At 42.2% G+C, this 19,742-nt stretch overlaps 2 long non-coding RNA genes across 2 annotated transcripts in view; one reads left to right on the top strand and one right to left on the bottom strand.

Moving 5' to 3' along the window:
* LOC119485161 overlaps positions 1–19,742 on the bottom strand; it is a 569,585-nt gene that overhangs the window by 256,719 nt on the left and 293,124 nt on the right. The window lies entirely within an intron of this gene.
* LOC119485160 overlaps positions 1–19,742 on the top strand; it is a 60,030-nt gene that overhangs the window by 1,295 nt on the left and 38,993 nt on the right. The window contains exon 2 of the long non-coding RNA XR_005206200.1: positions 2,611–2,614. This is a non-coding gene — a long non-coding RNA (uncharacterized LOC119485160). The remainder of the gene's footprint in view (positions 1–2,610; positions 2,615–19,742) is intronic.

Genomic DNA, 19,742 nt, shown 5'->3' with positions numbered 1-19,742 from the left:
TTATTCATTTCTGACATCAGTACTGATACCACAGCGTTCAGCAAACCAACCTAGTACTTATCCTGCCTCCTGTAACATGGTATACAAAGCTGCTAATAGTCCATTCACGTTGCTTGAGACATATTCTAAAATCCTAATTTGCCAAATACTCAAGGAAATAAATATATCGTTCACAACATGGCTCAGCTTTGCAAAAATGCTGTTTAAGGGTGGAACGGTTCACAAAATGTTATTTCGGTTCATATCATGGTTTTGGGTTCGGTTCGGTTTCGTGTACATTTATGTTCCAGCGAGGAGGTCATGTTCTGATTTCAACATGCTTTTCATTTATTTGGCAAAAATAAGTTAACAATCGTTTGCCTGAAAAAAAGTATGGCTTAAATAAGGAACATAAACACTTCTTCATTGTCAAATCTTAATTGAAAGAAAAGGTCTTCTACAGTCATTAGTGCAAACAGAAAATGCAGCTTTGTTATTGTCATATAAGTATGATGAAATTATAGACTAAGGCCAGACATTGAAGCATAAGCTCAACCAGAACTATGCAAAAAAAGACAAAACAAAACAGATAACCTACTGTATGTCTCAATTCCCTGATTATCAGCTCTTAGTTGAAAGATTAGTTTTTCTACTCAAAAAGTGCAGTATTTGGAAAATTGTACCACTGTGTTATTTAAAAATAATTAATAAATATAAAACACATTACAGGGATTGTGCTGTGGCCCCTCTCCAGTTTCCATTCTGTCACTGCTTGTGTCAGTGCTTGTATTGATTACAATCGAGTGTGGTCGTATATGCAGCGATAAACACTCTTATAGCATTAGATATTACTTTGGCACGGTGTGAATCTGCAGTGGGAGGCTGTCTGAACGCTGCGGGGGAACGGACTCTCCGTCCAGTCTGCTTTTGTTTCGCTCCGCTAATCGACACATTCGGGTGATGCCGTCGTAATTAAATGTTTCAAGTGTCCTCATATAAACCCGACTTCAGTTGAACAGTGCCGGCGTACAGTTTGACACCAATAGTTGTCAGTTTAGCTTGACTATCATGAGCTTCTGCGCCGCTACAGCGCCGCTACCATTCCTGGTGCGCTGCCAAAACTTAGCGGGTAAAACTCACACTCCAGATTTTCTGTTCCGTGCTTGCGAGTAGTAGACATAAACAGCTGTTTGGGTAACGACATACCGAAAGGATGTCGCGGACCGAACTGAACGTCCTTTACTGAATGGTTCGGGTTGAATACTAGTACCGTTCCACCCCTAATACTGTTCTCTTTTACTGATCTTGTTCAAGCTCAATTTCTGAAAGGCAAAGTATAAAAAGCTTTGTTTCAGTGTCCACCCGGGTTGAGAACTTCAGGTAAGTTGCACCTCGGACGTCACACGGCAATCGAGTCATATCGGTATAGTAATAATGAGTTGTATGAGTCGTAAGTAGAGTTCATGTCAACATCCAAGTCATAAGTACGAAAAGGCAGACTAAAGATATCAAATTAAATTTCAACGCATCCGTCTGCTGCTTCAGCACCACAGACAGCGCCATAGATTTCTCAATACACTTCACATTTAAATAAATACACCTTTATCAATACGCATCCGCTTCTGGGACGCCCTGTGGTGTGTCCGGTGGAGTCACAAGCATTGTCTAGAGTGGCCGGAATCAGCTCCGGCGACCGCGTCACAGCCGGAACGCAGCGCAGCTGCACCCTGAGGACGCTACCAGCTTGCACAAACCTCAGTCAGATAAAAGATTAAGGAGTCAGGAGTCAGGCAGACCAGACTAACATATTCAACTAAACAACCACTCTGCCCTGCACTCTCTCTGCTACTAGAGGATGGAGAGGAGGGGTGGCAGGTTAACAAGGGGGATGGCATCCCCCCCTATAATCGCCTACTCTATATATACAGTATATATTGAGAGGCACAGGTCATTCTATTTTGGAGCAAATCCACTTCCTTTAAAAACAGGTGTGTGTCGTTGCCCTTGCTGTGCTTGGTGGGCATCTGTCAATGCCACTTGAGCACACATGTAATAGAAAATTCAATAATATTGAATCGTCAGTCCAAAAATAGTTTGTCAAACTAGTTTGTAGAAGTTCGACCTCGGCAGTTCCTGCATGTTTTATCAGTTTTATTTTAACCCAGTGGTCATGAGGCAGGCTTTTAATATAGCTTAATATAGCTGGTAATCACATGATCAGAGGGATGTTTCCAAACATGCACGACATTGTGTGAGCTTCAGTCAGTTACAGGCCACTGTGTTCTGTGCCACTGACCTAATAATGTTGTTGCATCTCCTTGGTTAGTAAGTCTGATACAAGTTGATAAAATGACGTATATATCCACTTTGACTGTAATAAGACGAGAGCTGGATAACAGCCAATGACCAGGCTGCTTCATCAGGCTGGAAAATGAATCAAGTCTGTGTGTATGAGAGAGAAACTGTGATACCACTAGAGAGAAAAAGACATGAGATCATGACAGGAACAGTGAGAGAGGCAGAGGCCAGAAAACACAATCACGGGGTACAATAGGAGTTAAAGGGAGAGGGGAACCTCCCAGAGAGATAGAAGGATACGGGGGAGATGAAATATTTACATGACAGAACTAGGCAGGTTTATCCAACTCTGAAAAATAGATGAGCTCTCAGAGGAGCTTCCAGGGTCTGTCCATTCACATAACAGGGATCCAGCACTAGTTAACCTAGCACAAGAGATCAAAACAGCATTAGGCTCAACAAGAATAAAGAAGCCATATGAATTACAACCAGACAAGCCTCCGATACTGGAGGTTGCCGTCTGGCACTTCCAAGACGTCCTTAGCCGTCCTTATGATTGTGAAGTTTTTTTTGTCCTATGATTTCTAAGTAGATTGATGTTCATCATAAAAACAGGTGTTCATCCCTTCAGTAGAGTTGCAGATTGTTCATCCCTTCAGTAGAGTTGCAGATAGTTGGGAGAATCTCTGCTATTAAGCATCGAAGCTGCTCTGCCAGCTCAGGCAGTCACAAAAGGAAGCACATGTAAATGTGATGTTATATTTTGCGGTGCTCTTTGGGGTGAGTGCATTATGCAGACCTGGCTTGGATTTTAGCAGTGAAGGTGGGAAGGTGGATCACAGTGTGACATCGGGGTTAATTAGCAACCTCCTCCGGGTCTGCTTTTATATCACTGTAACTGTTTTGAGATTGACCTTTCTCTATTTGTCTCGCAGTTAATAACTGTTGTAATGTTGGGTTCAGTCCATTTTCATTTTTTTCCCCCATATAATTTTCGATGTAATTGCTGGACATTAGCATAGGTGCTTGTTTTTGGTTTGCATCACTAAAAAGAGTCTACAGTCTTTCCAGCAGCCTCTCAAGGCTGCAATCATTACCATATCTCTATGCTACGATAGTGTTTTTAATAGAGATACACCTTGAAACCATGGATGTCTATACCAGATGTAATGTCAGTAGTTGTTAACATAAGAAGCAAATCACCCGCACTCACAGATAACAGGTCTTTCTTAGGAACCCCAGAAGCCTGCTTTGGTTTTGAAATCCTCCCTTTTTTGGAGTTTTGAAAGTTTGGAAGTATGGGTGTATTTCATGGAGTTGGGGATTCAGTGTGCCGAGTGTGCATCAGATGAAAATAAGGAAGGATTCAGGAAAAACTGAGAATAGTATTTGTGTAAAAATCCGTTGGATGGGGAGGAGTGGTGGCGGCATTTTATGTAACTGAATGCTTCCAATCACATGATGGGTGTAAGGTTTGGAGTGTGGTAAGTCCTTACAACCAGGATGAAAAACCAGGCGGAATGGATGTGTACGACTTTGTTGAAAGATGAGCCGATGAGTCAAACAGTTTTTCACAGAGCTCGGCTCTTTTTACTGGTGATGTTTAGCAAGTGACAAAAAGAACATCACAATCTCACCCATGGCAGCTGGATAATGAAACAGGTTTCTCTCAGGTAACACAGACTTCAGTGACTGACAAGACATTCAACCTGCTTGCTCTTCACAAATTAGCTCTCAACTCCCAGGCTCCTTTTCCAGCTGGCCTAATTAGCAAATGGACCCTCCCAACAATAAAGTGCACCCCTGAACACACCAAATAAATAAATCATCACCATACTAATATATACAAAATACACATGACTCTACAGTCTAACACAAGTTAACTAGGAAGCATTATAAACTTAAGAAACATCAAACAATCCCAATTTAACAAAGAAACCCCCACTACCCACACCCCTCTCTCTTCCCTGCCACTTGGTTTGGTCCAACTATGTGATTGATGGCAGCTGGAGACCTCAGAGAGAGAGAGAGAGAGAGAGTGATTAGTACAGTTTACCAAAATAAAAGCACAACATAAGCATATTCACTTCCCGTATTAGATTGTTTTGTCCAACTTTACACCATCTGTGTGTTCTTTTCACCTTGAGTGAAGGAGATGCTTTCCAGCTCTCTCACAATGGGAATCAAATGAAGTTGTCTATCTGTATCGGTATCACTTTAAGGGTACTTTAAGAATGTCTTGTATAAATTTCCCATTGACGTAGCAATTTTTGTTGTCTCTTTGGCCCTGTTCAGACCTGATGGTGTTAACATGCGTCCTCAGTGATCGGCTCACAAGTGGACAGCTCTGAGTACAGGTGTGAACACACTCAAGACGCATTGAGATCGGATCTTTCAGACCACATTGAGAGGTGGTCTGGGCCATATATGACCACATTCTTTTAGCAGATGGTACGCGAATGCGTCCTGGGCCACATTAAGGACCTCCTACTCATCTGATGTCCAGCTGGGATCCGCGGGATCACCGCGCCCCTCAGGTGAATAAATATGCAGACACGGGCGCTTGTCAGCATGGAAACGGCCTCTGTGCTCTACTGTATCCTGTCAGTACAACTGTATTTTACTAAAATATATCTTGTTTATAGGCTACATATCTACAGACTAAACATGCGAAGTGCATTATTATCATACTGTCGGTGTTTTTGTTCTGCTGCTTTGCGTGGAGCTGACACCCGACCGCCTGCCACCCTGGTCTCTGTCCTCCCCGGCTCTCCGGAGCGCCATACTGCGCTGTTGTCTGGCAAAAGCAGCGGTGCCGGCGGTGCGGAGGTCCCCGGGGACAATAACCTTTTATTTTGATGTTAATACAATGTACCAGAATTCAGGAATATGTAGGATATCACTACTGTCATTCATGTAATATTACGTCACAACGGCTGCTGTATTAGCCGTGTGTTTACTACGTGTTTATTTGCATATAGAGCAGGGAAGTAAGATCGGATCACAAGTGGCCACTGAAGACGCATCTGGAGACGCATTCTAATGTCAGGTGTGAACAGACGTACTTAAAGCTGTCCACTTGTGATCCGATCACTGAGGAACGCATGTTAATACCAGGTCTGATCAGCGCCTTTTGTGATCCCGAGCCAAAAGCTGTCCATGGAACAACTGCATCCGTCTTCTGTCCCAAACACATTTTGAAGCAACTCATCACCGGGGCCGTGGTCTCACTGTAATGACAATTTCCCACAATTAGATAAAATTACAGCAGACACTCAAGCTGCTTTTTCGACAAGTGAAGGAAGTACTCGCTTGAAGCCTAAAAATATTGCACAGCTGTTACATCTGTCTGCAATTTTGATTTCAAAAGGCACATCTGCTTCAGCAGAAGCCTTAATGGTCTGTTTTGTGCTTTCTTTTCATTCGAGCTTCCAAAAAAAACAGTTGCTGCAAAAAGTACTGTAGTCCTTATGAATAATATAGAGGATTTGACAGTAGCTTATCTAGTCCTATATCCTACACTTTTACACTGTCAACCGAGTAGACAGCCGCTGTGGCTCCACTACTTGTAAGAATCCTTTCTCTCCTCTGCGCGTCCTCTGCTTGAATATCTTTTTTCTTTTTTAATATCTTTTCCTTGTCCGTCCGCATGCAAAATAAGCCATTAGCCCAGAGATAGAGCGTAATTACCAGCAGAGAAAGTGCCTAAATTGACATTCTCACCGCCTCTCGGCTTGGAAAGGTCCTCCTAAGAGGCTTACAGCATGACAAACCTGCTGCGTTAATAGGTTAAGCCCTCCCCGCTGCCTTCACTTCCTCTACACGTTCATGTATTTGTTGTGAACACACTCAGTCATTTTCTCCCCCGTTTCTCAACACTTCCCTTTTTCTTATTCATCCTCGCTTTCATAACGCAGTGCCCTATGTGCTGCTTTTTTTTGTCTCTGGTTAATTAACATTTAACTAACACATTGTTTTCTTTCTCCCCCTCGCCTTCTTCTTCTTCTTCTTCTCACCTGCCTTTTTCTTTCCCTCGCTCCCTCATTACTTTGTCTTCCTCTTGCCTCTCTCTCGTGTCGTCTTTGATTTCAGCCCTGCGGCGAACTGGTGAGTCGTCGCCATCCTCGAATGGATAATTAGAATTACACCGAGGCACTGTATAATTGTGGAAGTGTTTCATATATGATTAATGTACGGCAAGCTGCTTCCGTAACACTTGCGCGTGCAAATATTCACACAAACACATTCTTGAGTTCTATCCACCTTTTGCCAAACTGTTCTCCACTATTTTTAATCTTACTTTCTTACTTTCTTTTCAAATCTATTTTCACTCTTTGTCTTGTCTCTACCGCTCAATCTCCCCTCAGAGTTGTCTTCTCAATTGAGAATATACTGCTTCGCTAACACACATACCTATAAGAATGCACACTCTTGCATGCATGTGCACGCTTACAAAGACGTACACAAATGGTTGCTGTCATGTTTTTTTACCAACTGTCTCTTCTGTGCCCACGCTCTCTTCCTCTGTCTCATCCTACCACAGTTATTCCCAGAGCTCTCCTCTCCTAAGAGGATACACATCCATAAAACACACACACACACACACACACACACACACATCCAAGCAAAGTTTCACACAAAAACTCTGATGGATTGCTCTCCCCACATTTCCCGTCCTTCATCTCCTCCCCCCCTCCCTTCCTGTTCCTCCTCCACCTCCTCCTCCCAGATGAGGACTTACAACCAGCCGGCCTCCTCAGACTCTTGTCTCAATAATGTGATATCCGTGTTTTGTAGCTTTGTAGTCATTCCACAACCCCCGAGGAAGCCATCTTTCCGCCATCATGCCTCAGGAATCATTACAGCATGTTAGCCACTCTTATGCGCACCGCTCTTATCGCCTCGCTCCGCTGAGGGCAGTGAGAGTCTTTTATGAGGGAGCTTGTAGTGCCTGGAGACAGCCGAGCTTCCAGATGTGTCCTCGGGAACATGTGGGGTAACCTCCACCATGAAACGATACGCTTACGTTGTTACACAATACTTCACTCACGGGCCTTCTGAGTCAGCCACCATTTCAACATAGGTATGGTTTTTGTCATCTTTAGTCATAAGCTAATGCTAATTCCTCTGTGTGCTACACATCTTGGAACACAGCAGATGTTCATACAGTCCAGTCGTCAGCCAGCTTATTTAGTTTTTTTACCTGAGAACGACGAGGTGTCACGAGTGTTATCCCATTCGCCCAGCATGTGTCCATCAACTAGTAGGCATCATTAACGTTTGGGCAAGACTGCCTGCGTGAGCAGCGCGTGGCGGCTGCCTCGCTGAACGGCTGCGTGTTTCACGCGTGTGGCGTCCACACTGGCAGCGTCTCTGTTGCTGCTGGGCGGATGCTGCTACGTCACTTGCTCTGAGTGTAGCATATTTGTAGAGAGTAGCAAATTGCAGTCAGACTACATGGCGTACAAATGACACGGCAAAAGCGAGAATGCCGCTCTTATTGCACGCAAAATGACTTGCAAATTATCGTGTCATTCACCATTCACCATTTCATGAGACCAGACAGGATAAAATACAAAGTTATGTTTGCGTGCTGAAGTTGTTTCTGACTCATTCAGCCTGTGAAGCATCAGTCTGGTACCAAGCACGGTATATAAGCGCTAGTATATAAGAGGAATATTACATTTCAATACATTAGCAACCCCTTTGTGCATCTTTCTAACATTTATTCTCCATTTCGTCATTGATGGTAATTCATTTATGGTTGCTATGTGGCAGAGTCACGTGCTCACTTGGGATTAATTAAGTGTTTCTCAGCTCATGTCTTCCCATGTAACAGCAGATCCCTTCAGCCTTTTTCATTGTCAGATGATCCCGAGCAACACAATTGAATATTTTGAATTGAAAAACTCACTCCACCTGAATAGCAGCACATTCCCAGTGCCACCCGTCAACCGAGCAACCATTACTTCAGGAGTGTACTGTACTAGTCTACTGGAGCAGCAAGTCTCTGGATGCATAAAGAGCATGAAGGCTGTTACATACATGGCATGAAATGAATATGAGTTAATCAGAAAAAACAAAACAAAACATGGCTCAGGATTTCTTAGCAGCTGTCAGAAGCAAAGTGCTCTCCGGAAGTGACATTTACTTGCTGTGGTGTCTATACTGTTACATACTATTCTATCTAATATATGCTATTTGATGCTTTATTCACGTTTACGTGAAAGACGCAGATGTTGCGTATTCGCATCTTTGCATGTAATCGTGCGGCACGAAAAAAAAACCTAAAACACACCAAAGCATCAGACTATCTGAAGAGAATGGAGTTTTCTTGAAGTTCAATCACTCAGTCTAGTAATGTAGCCATAGACTGTACATAAGAAGTGGACGTAGTTACTGTGACATCAACCATTGGTTTGTGGACTACAGTTTTGAAGCCTCGAGTTCGAACTCTTGTTTTTTTTGCAACCAGAAGTGACACGAGAGGATGGAGCTAAGTACAACCAAACGCTGACATTTTTAGTTGACCAAAAAGGTTAGAACTTGAACCCTTTCACAGTGTGTTTTCAGTTCATGTTCAAGTTCTAAGATGAAAACACAGACAACTCCCAGAGCGGACAACGCCGTGGTAGCGACCTGTCAATCACAATGTAGCACCGCCCTAAAGCATCCCCTGCTTTATGGTCTATTTGACTCTAAATGGGACCATAATTTACTAAATGAACATCATGCTGTATTGAAGAAGACTTAAAACTAGCGATTGAGACCATAAACTCATGTTTACAATGTTTACTGAGGTAATAAATCAAGAGAGAAGTAGCTTCATTTTTCTCATAGACTTCTATAGAATCAGACTTCTTTTAGCAACCAGAGGAGTCGCCCCCTGCTGGCTATTAGAGAGAATGCAAGTATAAGACACTGCAGCATTGGCTTCACTTATCAGAACACTGAATGTCACTAGTTACGATGACCATAGTTTATATTCAAATGTGATAAAAATCTATCTTTTTTTATTTGTAAAACCATATTTGCGATTCATAGTATCAGATAAAATTCATATAACATTGTCTCAGAATATACTCGAGCTCAGTTTCCTTGGATAAGGACGTAGACTGCGGTTGTCTCAGTGTATTTATTTGACAACACCTGCAAATGGCTCAGCTCTCACCTGACCAGCTGTCCCACCTAAAGTAGTCAACGCTCCAGGGTTTTACTGAATACACGTTTGAGTGTGAATGTGCCTCGTGAGCCTCAGCTGTGCACTCTGAATCATAATTTAGGATTTCTACCCGTGCAAAGAGCACACAGAGACATGCTAATATGCTGGATATGAAGGATTTCACTTTGCTGGATTAAGAGATCTCCTACTACTTTAAAAACACGACTCAGAGATCTTTATTTACAGGCTGGATTCCAACAGGTAACAGCAGTTATCTTGATGACTCAAAGTGTCTTAACCTCGTTTTCACTCCCAGAAGACGGCAGCATATGTCGGCATGACTAAATAAGGGGCCGCGGCCAACAGCACGGGTAATAAACATCATACCAGGTGCATTTACTTTCTGACATGGCCATGTGTGATTTTTTTTCTCATTTGTCCTTGATTTCTGTGAGCTGGCTTTGATGCAAATGCAAAAAAAAGAGGATATTTTGAAGAGTAATACTGTAGTTTCTTCCGTCCAAATTATGAGCATCAAACATGTAGCATGTTCAGCGTGAAGCCATGCAATTATCTAAGATTAATATTGTGCTAAATCTCAGTTCTTCTGTCTAATTCTGCAGCGATTGTGTTTGTTTGCAGGCTTGTGAGTATGCACACCACTATGACCAAGGCTGAAACCCAAACCATTCAAACTCCACTCTGTATTATAACCCTCTTAAATCCCTGTTGTTCCACAGGATTATGAGGACATGTGTCAAAAGACTGGGACGGCAAATAACAACAGCATCTGCCTCGCATTGTAAAAATCCTGCTCTGCTCAGCCGAGACTCAAGTGGCTCTCTCTCTCTCCCCGCACTCAGCCCAACAACATGCCATTAGCTTAGCGCTGATTCAAGAGAGGATGCCAGACAGACGGTAATCATATAATCATCCATGGAGAGGCCAACAGGAAATTGGCATGATGGGAATTTTGCACTGAAGGGTTCATTAATGACATGGGTCACGTTTCTGAACGCGGATGAGTCCAGGACATGAGCAGTGACGTGCGTGCTATCAGGGTTCATTTGGTTGACATGTTAAGCAGTTAATAGACATTGAAACAGGTTCTACACACTAAGACAAACATGTCTATACATACAGTAACGCTGGACGTCCTTCTGCCTATTTCTCACACAACCTGCAGTTTCACCTCCTGGTCACAGATTTACGGTACACATCACACAAGATTACAGACAATAAAGACATATAGTGGACAGCTCTAAGTAGATCAGTTCACACCTGGCATCAGAATGCGTCTCCACATGCGTCCTGAGTGACCACTTGTGATCGGATCTCACTTCACCGCCCCTTATGCAAATAAACACGTATATGATTTCTGTTTGCAAAGACCAAATCTTTATTTGTATTTAACTGGCGGGAGGCAGCAACGCACTGCCTAGTCTGTCGGAAATTGAAAGAAGACTGGATCTATTCTGTGGTGTGTTTTAGGCAAAACCAACATGTTTGACGCACTTAATAATATATAACGTAATACATCTCTGTGGGATTTTCCAAATTTTCAGATGTCGTTGATATGACGATGTTGGTGAGTGAATGAGTATGTACTTCCTCTTAAAGGGACTGTTTGTAAGAATCAGAAATGTCTTGTTAACAGCGACACCTGTGGCCGTTAAGTCAACGAAAGTCAGCGTCCTGTTGCTGGCGCTTGTGCTCGGTCTACATAGACATGAACGAGCATCGCTCAACACAGTGAGGTGACACACGTCAGCTAAAACCACAATATCACTCTATATTTCAGCTGCTTGGCAGTAATGTTAGCTGACCAGACGAAGGTCTCTCCATGAATCAATGCTGATCCTAGTGTTGGCTTTTCCTGCCTCAGCCTCCCGACCGCGGCCGGAGGGAACAGGAGAGACACCGGAGTTTTAGTCGGAGACGATAACGTTTCTCTCTGCGGAGCCCCGTCACTTCACAAGACACGGGAAACCTCTGTTGGTCTGGAGGAGCTGCAGCAGTTATTTCTGCACAAACGTCCACTGTACATTCACTAGATATTCTCAGAGCTAAACTAACTCTTCTGCAGTGTGGAGTGTGCGCGCATGCACGTAAGAGTGGAGCGAAAGAGCGAGAACAAGCGCAGTGTGTGAGTGAAGGCAGGCAGAGGAGCAGAGTACAGCAGACACTCCGGCCCTGGAGACCAAAGCTACGGTCTGCCCCGCGTCCTCCGACCGCGGCCAACACTGTTTAACAGACGGGGTTCACTAGATAGAACTTTGCGGTTTTGGTGCTTCGGTGTAGTTTGTGTTGGAGTCTGAGTCTGAACAGCGTAGCCACACGCGAGCGCGCAAGGGACACCGACCCGGATTGATTTATACGTGTAAGACGTTAAAAACAGTCCCTTTAAGCAGAGGACATTAGTTGAGTAGGCGGTTGCTTCAATCTGGCCCAAGACACATCCGCGTACTCACTGCTAATAGAAAGTAGCCATATGCAGCTCTTAATGTGGTCTGAGCAATTGAGCTTTTTATACCAAGTTACTAACTGTTACTGTAGCATTTATGCACGGATGCATTTACATTGCTGTCAGTACAGGATACATGGCGAACAAATGACATGCGGAAATCAAGATAGGCGTACTTATTGCACTCTAAACGCCTTGCGCGTTATCGTGGCATTTATACGTCCGGGCTGTGGTATGATGAGTCAATTCACTGGGCTTTAGCGTCCTTTTAAGAAGGGAAAAATACATGTATGAAGGCAAAGTTCTCCCCTTGAGGCCAAAACATGAATATTTATTTTGAAAAATCAAAATCATGTTGTTTTGGTTTCCAGATGATTCTTAGATATAACACCAATGAGTCAAAACAAGTTGTCTCCAACACTCATCACCAACAGGGATTAGCCACTGACCTCAGAAGGGAGGGGAAAAACAAAGACAGGAATCCCTGTGATGGGATGAATGAATTAACCAACACTGAGGGAAGAAAACATAACGAGGGTTTAGTGAGGAAGAGGTATCACTTCATAATTCTCAGCTCGACTCATCTGACTGTTTTCCATTTTACACCAACCTACTCATTTAGCATTTTATCCCACAGCGGCTACTAAGGCCAAGAGGACAGATCAGGTCACGGTGGTACCTGCTTGTACCGTCATTTAATTCTACAAGTTGAGCCTCATTCATCTCAGAAATGAACTGGAAAACTACAAAAAGAGGAAAGAAACCTCTGGAGCGAACATGTGTTTCCTCAGTGTGATGGCTGAAGTTAATGCAACCTTTATATTGTATATACAGAGTTACAATACCCTCTGCAGCATCTATTTCCACCTTGAAATAACACATGGACGTTCTTACCTTAAAGACACTTTTAAGCCTTTATGTGCTTGACTGATGACTAATGGCTTTTAATATGCATCTTCTCCTCGCTCTAGTGCCGGAATCGTTCCATTCTTTAGCCGCTGTTTTCATCTTCAAAAGCACCATAAGAGGTTCTGGATTTACCACATGTAAAAACTGATTGAGCGTTTTGCTTTTTTCATTTCATTCAAGTGTTTAGAAGATGTTTGTTCCCTTTCATGTCTGAGTCCACGCTTAACCACGACTACCAGCTGTGTAATTCATTTATCCACAATCGTATATACGCGGCTGTTAAACCATTTCATTCGGCCGTAGTATTCATACGACACGTAAACAGTTTGCTTTCAATTTTAATGACACACATATGGTGGATTTTAAAGAGATATTACTTTGGTAATGTTGCAAACAACACAGAGCTGTTACCGTTGACTGCCTCTGATTGAGCAAACCGGTAAAGCATACGGTCATTTAATGAAGTTGAAACAACAAAAACATTTATATTTACAACATGTTCACTGATGATGATAATTTGCCTCTTAACCTCTAATTTTAATGTGTTTTTGCATTATGTCTTTTTCAAGAAGGTTGACAGTCTGGAACGAGCAATTTACTGCAGGGATGATAAAAACAGATGGACGCATGCTGCTACCAAATTAGGAACATTAAATGCACTAAATATTTAATTAAATAAATATAATGGCTGCACCTTACAACATGTTTTATCTACTACAATTTCCAACCACAATATTGGACTTAATAGTCATGTGTTTATTTTAATACTTATCTGGTACCATAAACAGATTGAAGACTTAAAAACATTTTTTTTTTCAGCCAGGTATCAGGTATCTTTAACTGTTAATAAAAGACAATATAATCATGCGTTGACAGGATGATATCCAAAAGATTTCAATAATGGGATTAATAAAGTAGCTGTAGTAGACATCCAGTGCTGTATGCATGACCAATACAAAAAGACAACGGTGAGAAATAATACTGTTTCTGTTGCAAAAGAAAGTTGATATGAGATGCATTGACGATATGTTGGTGTCACACCGAGCTAATTAAAACGTCTCCAGCTCCGTGTTCCCAGGGTGCGGTGATGGCAATATGAGTGCAATCTATTGCACCCTTCTCTTTCTGGTTCTGTTTCACTGCACCCAATGTGTACATTTCATTCATAATTGACTTTTACAGTCACGTAATAACAGAGCCGTCTTCTATAGCCAGAGTTGGCTGTTGGCCTTTATCTCCTTAAATCATTTCTTGTATGTTTTGGAGGCTCTAAAAGACCACAGGACAACAAAGTAGATAAAGTACGCATGCCGCCTATTCTCTCACTTTGGTGGTCAACCCCTCTTAAAGTCGAGACAGAAAACTTTGCTGACAAAGGTTGGCTCCTCAGCTATGTGCAGAGAATAGAAAATGAAACATTGCTTTAATTTAAACAACTATTAGATTGTAAAATATGCAACAGTCTGTATATGTTTACAGAAATGTTTTGTAGTAGAGAGAGCAAAGCAGTCGCATGCAATAATGTGCAATGGAGCTTTTTTGTGTTATAGCACATGGAAGTCGACTATGTATTTCATTTTAATATATGTAACCCACTGACAATGTTAACTTTTCATATTTCCATAAACTCCATCCACCCACATGATGCCCGACAGTCAAATAAATAATCTGTTTCAGAGTTGTGCTTTTGATTTCAGACTGTGATTGAGTGAATGAGCGGGAGCTCTGAATGACGCACTGATCTCTGAGAGAGAGATTTCATAGTTTTGTCTGTATGCACACTGCACGTCTCTTTATGCTAATTCCTCACACTGGAAATATACCCTAATAACACCAACATCTCCGGCATTTCATTCACATTTGTTTGGGCTGTCCAACAACGTAGTGATTTTATTCAACATGAAGAAACATATTTATTGGCTCTTTACATCCTTTGTTTTAAATGTTCATATTTTCCCCTGGAATTGTATCTGTCTGTGCACATGTGTCTGTCTGAATAGTCAACTATTGTAATAATAACACGCTAAACTGTTCCACTGTCAGCGTGGATGAAATAATCGAAAACAGGAAAACGTCCATCGACAGTGTAGGATAAACTAGGCTGTCGGCTTCGGAGCTTCTCATGATGGGATTTATCTAATCTGAAGATAATCTGTACCATCAATATACTCAGTCAGTAAACTGTGATGAATGTTTGAGATCAGATGGTTACTTTGGGTAAGAATGTTTACAGATTGTCTTGATTTCTTTTCCAAGTTTGGCTAACTTAGAAGCTAGTTCTGAAGTCTGTTTGATGGTCAGGCTGCTCCTGTTTCTGACTGACTATTTAGGGTAAAATCCAGATTGGAATAAACCAGAATTACCCTTAAATTAATTGCACATTTTTTATGTTCAAATTATACCTTAAAGGGAGATTTTTCAAGTATTTTATACTCTTATCAACATGGGAGTGGACAAATGTGCTGCCTTATGCAAATGTATGTATATATTTATTACTGTAAATCAATTAACAACACAAAACAATGACAGATATTGTCCAGAAACCCTCACAGGTACTGCATTTAGCATAAAACAATATGCTCTAATCATAACATGGCAAACTGCAGCCCAACAGGCAACAACAGCTGTCAGTGTGTCAGTGTGCTGACTAGACTATGACTTGCTCCAAACTGCATGTGATTATCATAAAGTGGGCATGTCTGTAAAGGGGAGACTCGTGGGTACCCAGAGAACCCATTTACATTCACATATCTGGAGGTCAGAGGTCAAGGGACCCCTTTGAAAATGGACATGACAATTTTCTTCAACAAAATGTATAAAGTTTGGAGCGTTATTTAACCTCCTTCCTGACAAGCCATGACATGGTTACCAATGGATTCCTTAGGTTTGCTAGTTTCATATGATTCTCTTCACTCTATAGCTTTAAAGCTGAACCTATAAATTACAAGTTGAGTTAATGCATTAAAGAAATTAGTGGCGTTAAAACTAATTTGCGTTAATATCGATATTATCACGTTAATTTTGACAGCCCTAGTGGATGTATATACACGCTCATCTCACCTTCTCAGTTTTATCTATTTATTATCCTGTAAAGTACTTTGAACTGCGTTTGAATGACATGGTGATATAGAACAAACTTTGTCTTGGAGAGACAATGAATTACTATAGACCTGTTGAACGGTTCATCTGGGATATTTCAATTAGTTTACCTTGTGTCCAGTGATTAATGTTCTGCAATACGTGTGCAGTGAGGACTGACAAGGACTGACAGTGTGAACAAAGACCATGACGCAAAGCAGAGCAGCGTGTTGCGTTATCACGTACTTATTTCATAACAAAGGACATTAATCACAAAGATGACAAAAGCTTCTCATATTAGAAACAATAGTTCAGAATGCATAATAGTCTCACTGCACCATTTACTGTGAAAGGTCCGTGCTTCACACACGTAGAAGTGTTGTTGTCAGACTCACGGATGTTATATTCTCTTGTTTCTGTACTTCAAGCTCTTAAAAACACATCAACATGGCAGTGGCGCAGGCAGAAATCACAGTGTGGGAGGCACAGAGAAAATCAGGTTGGCCTGTCCCGTCCAAACGTTTACTTATAAGAGTCTGAAAGGCAGATGTTAACCGCAATAGGCCATGCACCACAGTTTAATCCTACAAGCCTTCTACATCATCATCAGAGGGAATGTTACAGGCACCTGACATGTATATTTATCTTCTCTCGTCACTCTTGTTCAGCTTTGTTGACCTTGTTTTTAGCTGCATTTATATTTGTGTCATGATCATGCGTGTGTGGATGTGTGTGTGGCAGCTGCTGGCCGTCTGCGGTGAGAAAGAAAAAAATGCTAGATGACGGGATGAGAGACAATGTAATGTAACGTTATACAGACATAATAAGGCTGCTGAATGAGAGAGGCAGCCGCCGATACGTTACACGGAAACACACCGTGTTAATAATAAGCCGACCACCTCACGGTGAGCTGTGATCTGTTTTTAAAGTCAGGCACCTTGGCGGAGGTCTGCGCTCTCCGAGAGCCATTCTAGTTCTGTGAGCAACCATGATCTGATTTTATGCTGCACACTGCATGAGTCTGCAAAAGTGAAAGTAGTTGGTTACTTCGCTGTTCAGCCTGTCGCCTGTAGCTCTCCATCTAACAGCTGACTGTTGCTACTCCCGACTGTTCAATTACTCCCTGCAAAATGTCAAAATGATCTTCTGTCAAAAAATTACCAAAATGACGATTGTTTAGTTTTGTAGACACACTTTTGATGAACAAACTGTTTTTAATGTGAAGCTGCAGCAGTAGGAAATGTTGGGTTTGCATTAGCAGTATCGCCATAGACTTCCAGTTGTAATACTGCAAATACATAAATATTGCAATACCTTAATCAGTGGTCCATATAGGCTCAATCAGCATTGTGTTACCTTATTCGGCTCAGTGACTAAACAGACATTTATTTAATGGAAATCTTAGAGATTATTACTTTAAGATTTTCACTGAATTATTAAATTGTAAAAGTAATTTGTTTGCTCTGTGAAACTTCATCTGTGAAACCACCAAGAGAGAGCATCAGCATCTTCCCTGCAACCAAAGACGCTCAGTAATTCTCATCACAGCAATAACAGTAATACCCAGAGAAGGCAGATGAGTGCCAAGCCGAGCCATTTCACCGGAATGACTTTCTCTCAGCAGCTCGTCGTGTGCATTCCTGACCACTGGCAGGCATAATAAAACAATGCACATTGCTCTAGGAGCTAATTATGCCGGTGCTGTTAATCTGTCTGGCTGCCTGTTTGTGTTGGATTGTCTTATTTGTTTGGACTTGCGCCTTCTGCCCTTTGGCCTTGGCAAGGAGTCGTAAATGGAAGAAAAAAAAACTAAAAAACATTTAAGGTCTACTGAGAGAGAGAGAGACAGATCATGCATTGACCAACACAATACGAGTTTGTTAGGTGTTCGTTTCTCATTACAGTCCTACAGGGCTAAAATCTCCAAAACCTAATCTGAAAATATAGAATATATTAAAATGACCATTTCAGGGTGGGATTTTTGAGTTTTATTCGTGTCACCTTCGGGATGAACTGTGAGAACTTGGGTGATCTACAGACTTTTCATCTAGCGCCATCATCATCATCATCATTCAGTATGTCCGATACTTTGGTTTAGACCATAGAATGTATATAAGAAGTGGACGTAGTCACCGTGTCGTCACCCATTGGTTTGTGGACTACCTTTTTGAAGCCTCAAGTTCGGCATTATGGTCATCGTCATCTTGTTTTTTTGCAACCAAATGCGACACGAGAGGGTGGAGCTAAGTACAACCAAACGCTGAAGACATTTTTTAGGCGACCAGAATCTTACAATTAATTTCCATGAACTGAAAACAAACTGTGAAGTTTAAAGATGAAATGGTGGGAAGGTCCAATTGGTTTCCAATTATTGCATATGAGACTATTCCGTGCAGTTGCTCTAATTGGTTTCACTCACTGTGATCGAGCAACACAGTCTCACTCCCAACTCGTCAAACCCCGCTGATTGGGCAGCGCCCCTCGACATCGGAAACCGACGCCCGGAGGCACTCTTTAGCGACGGTATGTGACGAACCGGGCTTTCAACTAACTCCAATATGAATCCACCAGTGGCGTTATTCGACAGTCGGAGCAAGTGACGTAGTATTAATAGTGTGAGAGTCCGTTCAGGGTGGGAGTGGAGGTGGATGGGTCAAACAAGACTTTTAACCAGGAGACCGCTGTTTGTGTGCCGTGTGACACTAAAAGTAACGTTGACTTATTTTGTCACGTCAGTCTTTATTCACTTGACTCATCGGTATTGTCAGTTCCGTGAGTCCCGTGAGTCGCTAGTCAGTGAAGTTAACGTCAACCACGACCGTTTCCTAACCCTACCTAAGTGGTTATTTGCCTAAATCTAACTTCTTGTGAAAACGGAAGTTTATTTTGAAAGGACATTATGCATGTAACGAGCGTATATTGACACGTCGTCCCTGGTCCTTCCAAAGGTAACCCAAGAGGGGAACCCTGTGCGTCGGTCTCTGATGCCGAGGGGCTCTGACCAAGCGGCGGTATTTGACGAGTTGGGAGTGAGAATGTGTTGGATCGAGCGCAGAAGTCACCGTGAGCACAAGTTTGCAGTGAAGACGGCTTTGTTTGGCGTTTGTCACAGAAAAATAATATTTCTGAGCCTTTTACAACTCGCTTCATATTCTATTCACATTATATTGCACCATCAGAAACTTGTAGGCAAAAACACAACAAGGCCAGGCTGACTAATCAGAGATCCTCACGTGGCCGTCGAAGCCCCGACATGTAGTTACATTTTTGAGCAGCCATGCCGTATCCTTTCGCGTATAGCTACGGAGGCTACACACGTAGCCGTCATTAATCCCTTAATGCAGAAGTGTTAATTAAACTTTACGGCCCAGGCTCAAAAGAGTCCCAAGTGCCCAAAGCCATGAAACTCAATTGATGATAAACTGCTGCAGTAAAAGAAAAGGTCACTCAAAGTGGCTCTTTAGCAGTGATTCCTCATTCAGGTCATCAGAGGCGAGATAACAGCTGTTGTTCTGTCATCGGAGATACTTAACTGCATTCACCTGGTGTCCAAAGTGCAAATCAGTCTCTGATTAGATGGGTGGGATGAAAGCTCGTGATGGGTCGTGATGACGAATCACTCATATTGAACGTGACTAGCAAGTGTTTGTTGCCTCTGCCAGTCTGACTGTGGCAACAAACTTCATCCAAAAGGAAGACACTCGATCATCGCAAAGTTTGTATTTTCAGAAAAACAAACACATAAACACGTAAACTTCGACAAGCATGCAATAAATACGAAGTTCCCACGAATGCATCATATCATATAGTGCATTTTGTCCGAGTTTGTGGCCTTTCATTTAAATTCAAGTG

The sequence above is a fragment of the Sebastes umbrosus genome, chromosome 3, assembly GCF_015220745.1.
Source record: "Sebastes umbrosus isolate fSebUmb1 chromosome 3, fSebUmb1.pri, whole genome shotgun sequence".
Taxonomy (NCBI): Eukaryota; Metazoa; Chordata; class Actinopteri; order Perciformes; family Sebastidae; genus Sebastes; species Sebastes umbrosus.
This window is presented reverse-complemented; position numbering and strand designations above follow the sequence as displayed.